The sequence below is a fragment of the Tasmannia lanceolata genome, unplaced genomic scaffold (assembly GCF_043159265.1).
Source record: "Tasmannia lanceolata isolate RefF3 unplaced genomic scaffold, GAP_Taslan_0.1 ptg000018l, whole genome shotgun sequence".
In the NCBI taxonomy this organism is placed as follows: Eukaryota; Viridiplantae; Streptophyta; class Magnoliopsida; order Canellales; family Winteraceae; genus Tasmannia; species Tasmannia lanceolata.
Genome location: NW_027518695.1, coordinates 58410512 through 58422500, shown reverse-complemented (window position 1 = coordinate 58422500; position 11989 = coordinate 58410512). Strand labels below are relative to the sequence as shown.

The 11989-nt window shown below is 36.5% G+C and overlaps 1 protein-coding gene across 5 annotated transcripts in view; it reads right to left on the bottom strand.

The window, feature by feature from the left end:
- LOC143851728 (putative disease resistance protein RGA3) overlaps positions 1-11989 on the bottom strand; it is a 45942-nt gene that overhangs the window by 17255 nt on the left and 16698 nt on the right. For 2 of the 5 annotated variants that reach the window (XM_077361211.1, XM_077361216.1), the window contains 2 exons: positions 11792-11882; positions 8609-8695 (listed from right to left, as the gene is read on the bottom strand). The gene's annotated coding sequence lies outside the window, so the exon portion shown is untranslated. Of the gene's footprint in view, positions 1-8600; positions 8719-11791; positions 11883-11989 lie in introns of all 5 variants that reach the window. The other 3 variants (XM_077361215.1, XM_077361212.1, XM_077361213.1) reach the window with 3 other exon arrangements.

Here is an 11989-nt window from a genome sequence, read left to right as displayed (position 1 = left end):
GAGAGAGAGAGAGAGAGAGAGAGAGAGAGAGAGATTCTCTTCTTCAAGACACATCCACAACCGACAATGAAACTCCACCCCATGGTTACATCAAACTCACATTTGCAGAAAAAATACGGATAAAAAAAAAAAAGCCCTAAAATATTAGGGTTTCTGTGCTAATCATGATAATAATGTGAATGAAGACAAATAAAACTCCTACATCGAGGGTTTATGTTGGTAAAGAAATAAGGGTTTGAATGAAAACCTAATTTTCAGTTTTCATGTATGAAAACCCTAATTATTTGTTAGGGAAGATGAGGGCATTAGAGTCATTTCTTCCTCTCTGTCCACTCCGTCACATTAAAAATCCCATTGAAACCTCGGAGGTGTCATTGGTGAAGTCGATACCACGGGGTCAGAAGTGGAATTTGGCCATAGTTGAAGGGGTGTAAATGTAATTATCCCTAAATTAGAAAAACACAATTCTGATTCCAAAGGACTGTAAAAGAAAAAGATTAATTCTAATTTTTAGAATGAAAATCTCCAGAATTGTTGAAGAATTGGATTGCAGATTTTTTTTGGAAAAGTTTGGAAAGGAAAAGTATTTCTAAAATTTCCTACCACTTTTACATATGAAAAAAAAAAAGATAACTTGAACTAGAGTTTTTATATGGTGCCCGACAGTCAAGTACTGTTAAAATGGTACCACTCTTGATATTTGATCCAACAGCAGCAAACTTTTTGAGTAATTTTAAGAGGCTGCTGTTGGATAAAATATCAAGGGTGGTACGTCTCACGTACCATCTTGACGGGACTTCACGGTCGCCCACCATATAATTTCTTCTTGAACAAACCCTATTCAATTTTCATTTAGAGGGACCCTCACTTCTATGATGATATCACCATAAATTAACCATAAGCGTATCATTTCTTTCTAAATCATGGAGAGAAAAAATCGTGCAAAATTTTTTATTCCGTTGGAAATATTTTTCTTGCATTCCAAACAGGGCATGAAATCTCTTTCAATTCCACCAAAACATATTCTTACTTGCACATTTAGGCCCTGTTTGTTTTGGATTATGAGAATTGGCTGTCATTCCAAAACTGATTGTTGGGCTAAAATTTATGTTTAATTTTGAGCTAATCCGGTAAGCTAAAACAGAGGGGATGGATTGATTTATTTAGAGAAACCAGGCAACTCATACCGATCAGAAGGTACAGAATAAAGTCTTTTGGTCAAGCGGTACGCGCCTTTACGTATAGGGGTCTCCAAAGAAGGCAATTCTTTGGACCAGTCCAAGGTGCCAAAAAACAGTTTTGAACTCACAAAGTGCATTTATAATCACATGGAAAACTATCAAACGGTTCAAACAAATATAGAATTAACTGCAGTTTGTTAAAATGGACCAATGGAAGTGCCTTTGTAGATGATTTTTTGCAAGGGCACCCTTCAGTTTATAATTCCTCAACGGAATAGGAATGAAAAAAAGGAAATTAATTAATATTTGAATAAAAACCCTAACACCCGGTTTGTTTGAGATTGTGACAACCGATTGTGGGCTCCAAATCGATTATTGGATTCAAAATTAAGTCTAATAATCGGTTTGAGGCGCACAATCGGTTTTCAGAATCTAAAACGAACAGGGCAGAAGGTAGAAACCCGTTTTATTCTAATAATTGTTTCCAATGCAAAATGCAAAAGAAATTTTAGAGAAAAATTGAGAAGTGATATATTCGCCCTTTTTTTATTTCCCTAGTAAATATATCATTTCTCCAGTAAATTTTGAGTCCGATTAGCCTTTAGGTCCGGACTTTGATGACATGGGGGAGACAGGAGTTTTCAAGCATTATGTTGAAAGGAACAGGGCCTTAGGGCTACTAGACTCAACCCGGTAAAGTTAGCATTATGTTGTTTCGATAAAACCCACTTTTTTATGAGAAAACGTTTTCTACACACTACACTAGCTTAAAATATAGTGGATGGCATATTGTTTGGGTGATCCAAACCATTCATTTGATTGGCCCTCACATAGATAGGGTGTCCACAAAAAATCAGCTCCATAGGATCATCCCAACCCTACAATTTGTGGAGGTAAAATGGACGTGTATAAACCTTCACAAATCTGTCCATTTTTTGCTTCCACGGTTCGAAGGGTTAGGATAATCCTATGAAGCTGATTTTTTGGGCACACCCTATCTATGTGAGGGCCCATCAAATGAATGCTTTGGATCACCCAAACAATGTGCGCCCCCATTGTATTTTAAGCTAGTGTGTAGATAACTAATGTGGGTGCTTAAGAGGCAAGAAGAAGAGAAATTACAAATCAAGAAGACAACTTAGAAAAGAAGATGAAAATGGGAGCAAAGCTCAACCCAATTGATATTTCATCAATTACATAAGTTTATCAACATCCAAAATTCCCTCTAAAGATGGTTTCTAACTCTTTAAATAAAAGAAAACCAAAGCAAATTCGTTCAAGCTCCTCCACTAGTTAGCTTAGGGACTAACATAACATTAATTGCATTGGAACTCACTAACTTTGACTGTTTTGGGAACCCACAGACACAGTCCACTAAAACTGCTATAACTTTCTACCCTCTTGTCCAATTTTCGAGCACAACTACTTGTTGGAAAGATCTCAAAGATACCTACAACTTTGTAGTTTACTACTTTCCAGAATTCTTCAATTTAGAGGTCAAAAAAGAGGTTAAAAAATGGGCCAGCAACGAACTCCACCAAAACCACCTAGGCATGACATGGCTGCCATGTCGGCAATCTCCGGGTGAGAAAGAACTCGCCCACGAGTTCTCATCAAGCTCTCCATGATAAGTTGTCAAGTCTTTAACATTGAAGTTGGGTGAGTATTGATATTTGGAGGGAGCTCAACCTTGAATGCATTATCCCCAATTTTCTTAAGCACTTGAAAAAGGGGCATCCATACGATCTTGAAATTTGCTAAACTTTCTTGGTTCAAGAAAACTCGCCCTCGAAACTTGAAGTATCAAAGATTGATCATCAATTGAAACTTCCCTAGATCAAACTCCGCTTCATAATATCCATGAAGAAGTGATAATTTGTCTAGATTTTGAACATGTTTGAATATATAAATATCAACTGTGAGCTTCAATGTAGGATCAAATAAAAATGGATTGATGTAATTGGATGAAAAAATCGATGTAATATTTTTCCATTCACCCATCACTTCAATATCTATTGGTTCACCTAATATGCAATCGGATCCAATTTCTTTGGTGATGAATTCATTGAATTGCCGTTGAAGTTTCTTGTACTCCTCGTTAGTTTCAACAAGTAGAGCATCGAATTTACCATTATCATTGGTCTCTTGATCAAATTCGTTCTTGGAAAAAAAAAGTTACTCCCATACCATTTCTTGAACCATGCAATCCGATACGGCTTTGGATGTTGTTCAGTTTTGAGCTTGTGCTTGTTCACCATTTTATGAGATACGATGTTCTCACAACTCCCACCATCGATCACAATGGAGCAAGCCTTGTCATGAGATTCGCATCGAGTCTTGAAAATATCGGAACGAAGCCAATCATCATCGGATTCAACCTTTGGTGTAGCAAGTGCTCTTTAGATCACCAAACTTTCTCCTTTTTCAGGTTCGATTTCTTCATTTTGTATGCCATCTTCCTCAACATATATGGGTTGATTTGAATAGTCAATATGATTCTCATCATATATGGGTTGATTTGAATCATCAAGAAGATCCTCGTCATTTTCTTCATCACCGAACGCAACTACTTGCCTCTTTGGACAATCTTTGAAACGATGGCCAACTTGACCACACTTGAAACAAGTATTTGAATTGTTGGGACGATTGGGCTGATTTCCAACTTGATGTGTAGGGGCTGATTTTGTAGAATTTTTGTTGAAATATTCGGACCTTGACTTTGTACCTCCACCATGTGAAGATTCACCTTTGAAAGAAGGATAAAGACTACGAACATCCACATACTTTTTAGCACCACGACGAGAAAGCTTAGCCTCCACCTTCAAGGGTAGTCGATAAGCATCATTGACGCTCAATGATCGGTGCATTTCCACCTCATCACGAATGGAAAACTTCAAACCATCAACATAACTTGCCACAAGTTGATCTTCACCCTCTTGAATATCATTACGAGCCATGAGTTTGTAGAATTCTTCGGTGTAGTCCAACACACTCTTGAATTCTTGGCGTAGGTTGTTGAATTAAGAAAAGATAATTTGGGAAAAATCCAACAGAAGAAATTTCTCCTTAAGCCTTGACTTCATTTTGTCCCAAGAAGAAATCTTACGCTTTCCTTTCCGGATTCTCATTTCTTGAACTTTATCCCACCATATTGAAGCGTAGCCATGAAGCCTTGTAGCCACAAGCTTGATACGTTGGCTTTTGGGTGTCTTCTTGTAATCAAAGAACTTCTCAATGGCACTAAGCCATTCAAGAAACTCTTCGGGTTGTAGACGACCATGAAACTCCGGGTTGTAGACGACCATGAAACTATTCGGACCTTGACTTTGTACCTCCACCATGTGAAGATTCACCTTTGAAAGAAGGATAAAGACTACGAACATCCACATACTTTTTAGCACCACGACGAGAAAGCTTAGCCTCCACCTTCAAGGGTAGTCGATAAGCATCATTGACGCTCAATGATCGGTGCATTTCCACCTCATCACGAATGGAAAACTTCAAACCATCAACATAACTTGCCACAAGTTGATCTTCACCCTCTTGAATATCATTACGAGCCATGAGTTTGTAGAATTCTTCGGTGTAGTCCAACACACTCTTGAATTCTTGGCGTAGGTTGTTGAATTAAGAAAAGATAATTTGGGAAAAATCCAACAGAAGAAATTTCTCCTTAAGCCTTGACTTCATTTTGTCCCAAGAAGAAATCTTACGCTTTCCTTTCCGGATTCTCATTTCTTGAACTTTATCCCACCATATTGAAGCGTAGCCATGAAGCCTTGTAGCCACAAGCTTGATACGTTGGCTTTTGGGTGTCTTCTTGTAATCAAAGAACTTCTCAATGGCACTAAGCCATTCAAGAAACTCTTCGGGTTGTAGACGACCATGAAACTCCGGCAAGTCAATCTTGACGGTGTCGAAATCACGACAGAACCTTCCCAACCTAGCCTCCTCACGAGTATTGGCGAAGGGATTCACATCGGATTCATCACTAGAACCTCCACGACTTGATCCACTAAGCTCGCTACGAGCCTCTCGGCATTCAAGACGCATGGTAAGTTGTTCAACTTTTCTTTGAAGCACTTGAAGTTCATCTCTCAAATCTTTCATCTCTCAAATCTTTCATCATTTGGTTACCACGCCTTCCTCTACCTCTTCGTGCTGCCATGAAAATCAAATCGAAGCTAGCCCAAGAGAGTATTGTTGGCTTTGATACCATATAATGCGGGTGCTTAAGAGGAAAGAAGAAGAGAAATTAGAAATCAAGAACACAACTTAGAGAAGAAGATGAAAATGGGAGCAAAGCTCAACCCAATTTATTCCATCAATTACATAAGTTTATCAACATCCAAAATCCCCTTTAAAGATGGTTTCTAACTCTTTAAATAAAAGAAAACTAAAACAAATTCGTTCAAGCTCCTCCACTAGTTAGCTTAGGGACTAACATAACATTAATTGCATTGGAACTCACTAACTTTGACTATTTTGGGAACCCACAGACACAGTCCTAAAATTGCCATAACTTTCTACCCTCTTGTCCAATTTTTGAGCACAAATACATGTTGGAAAGATCTCAAAGATACCTACAACTTTGTAGTTTACTACTTTCCATAATTCTGCCATTTAGAGGTCCAAAAAAGAGGTTCAAAAATGGGCCAGCAACATTACTGCAGGAATGCACCTTGGAACTCCACCAAAACCACCTAGGCATGACATGGCTGCCATGTTGGAACTGCATCAGTAACTTACCTACACTAGTGTGTAGAAACCGTTTTCTCCTTTTTTATTTATAAACTCATAAATTGTCACACGTTTTGATAACTACAATTGTAATTATTCCTTAAATATTTGAATTGATATTGGCACCTATTTTCTATTTTCATAAGGGAAATGTTATCAGCACTACTGTATATTGATGAGGGCACTCCTCACTTTATTAAAAGTACGTTATGGTGCGCACTATTGGATGATCCAAACTGTCCATTAGATAGGCCACAGCCTAAATAGGTTGTGCCCCAAAAATTATTTCCATAGGTTGATCCCAACCCTCCGATCATTATAGTAGTGCTGATACCATTTCCCTTTCATAATTATAAAGTTTATGTTTTCATTCTATAAAATTACGTTTGTCACAACTTATACTCTAGAATAATTTTTTTTCATTACCAGAGAAGATGATTTGATTCTAAAAAATTAAAATAATAATTCTCAGAAATGAGTTGAGAAACATGATTCTGATTCTAGAAAGAATTCCAAAGAATAAAAAATGATTCTGATGTCAAGAATGGGAATCAATAGGATGGTTAAAGAACCAGTTTCTCATAATACAAGTCGGCAGGGCCAACGTACTACTTCTCATTGGCGGGATATCAGATCATAGCCTCTGTGAGATATAACATGAAATCCAAACTAAATACTTTCCCCAATCATGGTCATAAAACATATCCGAAGCTTATCATAAATAAGAAATTAGAATCTCAAAAAACATGCTAGAATTTAATATAGATAACAATTTGTCACAAAACATATTTTGGTATTTTCATGAATAAAATATCCAGGTCTCAAGTTATTTCCAAATAGTAGAAATCTTGATAACACAATAGTTAGAAATCCTTTTTCAAGACATGCACAGCAATACATGTAAAATCATGTTGTCAAGACATGCGAAGCAAAAATGGAAAATCTTTCAACAAGACATGCTAGACCCGGTTTGAAGTTGAGAAAATCCGCTAGGTAAATCTGATCCGATCGTGCACAAATTAACAGAAAAGTAAAATAAGAAAACAAGCCACAAGATGAACATTGAGATTTTACATGGTTAGGCCAATTCCTTTCCTTGCTTCTCTCACCCAAGACCGTACTCCAAGAGTAACAAGAGAAAAAAACCCCGAGAACCCAAGAATCCAAGAAAACACCCAAGAAGAAACCCTTTTCTTCTCTCTTTCTCTCTCTTCTGCCTCTCTTCTTCTCTCTCCTCTCGCGTTCCCACTCTTGCCCTCCCACATATATTTACAAAGTTCTGTAAATCTATCTTTTCATGTGCTAATCCATAATTGTCGACTATGAATCCTCTTCCAATTAGGTATTTTCTTTCCTATTTCCCTCCTACAATCTCGTTCCCATTTGAATGGATTCTAATGGAGTTCACTCCCCATATTATAGGAAGTGAATGGAGTTTTCTCTCTGGTTTTTATTGTGAGATAGTTAACACCATATGCTTTTTTTTAATGGCAGGATAACTTTTATTAAACAGAAAAGGGAAAGGATAAACCTATATACTGAGAATATCTGAGTAAACCCCAAAATAAAGATAAAAAAATATTAAGCATAACCAAGTCATGGGGAAGAAAATAAAAAATCTCTAAATAGGCATAGCTATCACAGAATGAGCAATGCGAACAGCTTCGTCCGAAAGGGAGATACATCCAATCATTCATTTCAAGTAATCCAATGAGGTGAGAGAATGTCCATCACGTCGAGGCAGGCCGACTGTATTGTAACAAAGGTTTGATCACCACTATATTGTGACAAAGATTTGAAGGTCCCGATATATCTACCATCAGGAAGTTTTGAAATATTCTCAAATAGATTGGACACAGTGATATACAACTACGATGACAGGATAGAAAGTTGCTAAGATAGTCTCTTGGACTATCGTTAAAAAAAAAAAAAATATTCCTGTCTGTAGGACTCATTTTTTTTAATTAAAAATTGACAATTGGACTCTTACTCTTTTTTTTTAATAAAAAACTGTCTATTGGACTCTTCTATTTACAACAACCACATTTTGAGCCCTACATGTGCCTCGTTGATGTGAAAAGATACATTCATCCGACCGTGTACATATCCACCCTATTGTTGTTCAGACCACCTTGATTGGATGATCTTAGCCAATTGACTTATTAGGCCTCCTTTAGGATTTCCCCAACAGAAGTTTAAAGATTGATTTTCACAAGGCTTAATCTTTCAATGATTGTAGGACTTAGGGCATGAGACTGTGGCTTTGTGTTGCAACTACAAGGTTTGGGTTCAATCCATGCCTGTATACCTCAGAGAAAGAAAAAGACTAAAAGATCAAACAGTGTATAGATGGAGCTTGAAAAAAAAATTAGGTTGTGCATCCAAAGGCATTCAAAATAGAATTGCTAATGGAAATTTCATTGTTGGCCCTTTGGATTTTTTTGTTGCTATAAAGAATACTGTAATGCAACCGTCTAGACTTTTTTCTATGCTAAAAAACAAGAACAACATGCTCTTTCATTTCATAAATTCAATCACAGGCCAATCTATGAGTCTCCTTTAAGCATAAAACCAATATGACAGTACAAAAAGAATAACACCATACATATTTATATTGCAATCATGAATTGCATGCAAACCAATCATAGCTAAGTTTGTGGGGAGATAACATAACCATACATTATTACCTTCTGGACAGAGGGCCGCAGATACACATAATCTGACATTTTGTACTTTTTTCCAACTAGAGAAGGGTGCCGACAAAATTCGCTAACCTGAAATGGAAAGATTCGCTAACCTGAGATGGAAAGATTAACATGTAAGTTGAATTTATATTACTTGAATTTTAGCTCAAATTGATACATCCTTGATTTGTTGCATTGTTATATTACATAAACATAGAATTTCCAGAGAAATAACTCCATGGAATGTAAAGTTGGAGAAAAAACTACAGTACGACAAGTTCCTTACCTCATGTTCAACTGAAGCAACATCCAAACAAGTGACAAATTCAAAAAGTAATGAGTATTTAATGGAACGGTAACTGAATATTTAAGAAAGTACCCAATAGAGAAACAACATTAAAATGAATTTAATCACCACCAATCTTGATTCAAAATAAGTTATACACTAGTACACTTGCAATGGCAGTTAGGCTGCTGATAAGAAACTTATTTGGCCCCACTATTATTTAGTGAAGATTAAAACAATATATGGCCTTATGTACTTTTTCTTCATGTCCTTGATAATATCCAACAAAGGTTGAGCAAATCTATCCGACCAGCAACAGTTTCACCAATTGATTTGATTGACCACCCAGTGGACATAGATCTATGGCTAGAATATGAGCAAGATGACATACTTCTCTTGGAACGTTGAGAATTATAATAAGATGATAGAATTTGCGCATACTGTTTAATCTCCATGGACATGCACATTTCTGAGAGATTTACTCTCTCAAGGATAGATACAAATTTTGCAAGATTGTTCATATTTTTTCAGTCTCAGAAGAGGAAAGAAAAGAACTAAATTCTTAAGGGGTGCTTGTTTGGCATCTAGATTTCTTTAGTTTAGTTTTTCTATGTGTTAGTAGGACATTGGTATAGGCCAATATGTAGAGATTTTTATTAGCAAATTCTTAACGTTTTGAACTTCCAATTCTGTTTACTGATGCAACCTAATAATATAAGTAATCATGGACAGTGTTTTAATATATTGCTCTGCTCTCGTATACATGAAGGCGAGATTGTCAATACATTTCAGTGTTACATTGCAAGCGACACAATCAAATTGGTTCACTACTTACACTGTTATTTAGTGGTAGGTTAACAATAATATGAATGTCAGTAAATTATTTTGGTATTTGCTAAAATTTGCAGTCTCTCACTATTTTTTTTTAGTATATCATATGGATTCTCTGTTAGTACAGTAATGTTTCCTTCAATGTAAGGCCAGTATCAAAGAATTATTAGAAGTTACAAAGTGAATGCCAGCTCCATGCACTCATAGTACAACACACCCATATACCCGAGTATTGGAACAATTGGGATTCATACTGCCTGATAGGGTTGTGAAGAGTGGTCCCAACACCTTCGCCAGTTGCTCCAGACCGTGTTTTTGTTTGAGGCTTGGAGAACATGGGGTTATCGGGCCCCAAGTTTCCAAAACTAAAAATCAAAAAATAATTTATTGAGTATTTGAATTTATTGTCCTATTTTACTCCAAGTAAAATAAGTTTTATCCAATACTTTAGAATGTCTTGCAACCATTTTATTCAGTAGGGTGACTGGCCATGTCAACTCAACTCAAGGCCATGACTAAAACCTGGTAAGCTTTCTGAATACAACCACACGCCTAGGCTACATTATTATTTTTAAAGATAAAAATATAACATTTGAAAATAAAACCCTGTGGTACAGCAAAATGGAACGAGATGTCCCAACAAAGAAGGTACCCAGCAGGTGACTACAAAGATTAACAACTCTATAACCCAACCACTATGCCTAAGAAAAAACTAAATTTCAAAGAACCTGCCATCATGAAAACAGTGCCTGAAACAAAACAGCAACACAAAATGGATGAAACTTTCGTTGCGTGGATATCTGTAGCAGGATGAGGACAGGACCAGCAACACCTCTGACGTGTACCACGAACTACTGCAATGGGAGGGTGTTCTCAATGCTCTGCAAAGAGCTCTCCACGCTCTCTCCTTTGGTTCCTATTTGCAGATGTCGAAATCTAGTTGAAGAATGTTGGACTAAATTTGTATAGATAGAATTCTAACAGCCTTTTTGCTAATCTCCAAGGTCCATAGGACATTCTTCTACTACATCAATTGCATGGATCATCTTTGACTATAAGATTTCCAAATAGTTCTTCCTTGAAGATACAAAGAGCCGCCAAGAGTTCTACTTCATTAATCAATTGTAATCTTTGTTTATCTGTTTTTCATATAATAGAAAATTGTCATCTCTCCCATGGATGTACGCACCATTTTCAAACCGCATAAAACACTTGTGTTTTCATTATATTACTTTTTTGTTTCCTTTTGTACGTGAGATAGAATTAGGCCTGTCAGATTTCTTTTTTTTTTTATGGGCACCTGTCAGATTTCTACAACTCCTATTCATCTAGGGGGGACCAAAGCCTCCAATAAAATGATGCAAACTTTAAATTCATACCATCCAATATGCACAATTGAAGATAAATTGGTGGTAGGGCTCAACAGATGAAGAATCCAAAAGGGCTCAACTAGTAAGATTTCTAGGGCCGGACAAAACATGGTTTTGGTGTTGAAAAGCATACTACTGTTGCTCTGTTGCATCTGAAGCATCAGTCTTTCAAAACATGGTTTAGGTGTTGAAATGCATACTACAGTTGTGCTTTAGAATACACACTAGCAAAGCAAAGAAAAATTGTTAACATTCACAGAGCTTCAAAAAACAATTTTGGCTGTGCATCTAGAGGCATTTTACATAGAATTGGTAATGGAGATTTCATTATTGGCTATTTGAATTTGTGGTAGCTATTAAGAATATTGCAATTCAACTCTCTGGACTTGTTTCTTCTTCTTGTTTTTGTTATTCTAAAAAACGAACCACATATTCGGTCAAAAGACAATTCATGAGGCTCCTTTAGGAAATCCTGAAGCTTCAGACCAATATAACAATACAAAAGGAAAGGACAACGTGCTAATGGAAGATGCTGTGTTCTTCACTTATTACATAGACAGCGAAAAATAGTTTGTCAGCATCAAAATGTATGCAGATTTATCTTTGTGGTTGGTAAGGAGCAAATCATGAATTTCATAGTAACCAAGCATAACTTTCTTTGTACAGAGGTACGTATTGGTTATTACATTCTATACTTACATGATGTTCAAGATCCGTTCCAGACTGCATATTTAGATAATATGCCATTTCTATTGTTGCATGAGAGAATGGTGCCCTGAATTTGCTTAACCTGAAATGAAAAGATAAGCATGTAAGTTGACATATATATATTCCTTGAACTTCACGTCAATTTGGTGCGAATTTGATTTATTGCTTAGATGGAGTACAAAAACATAA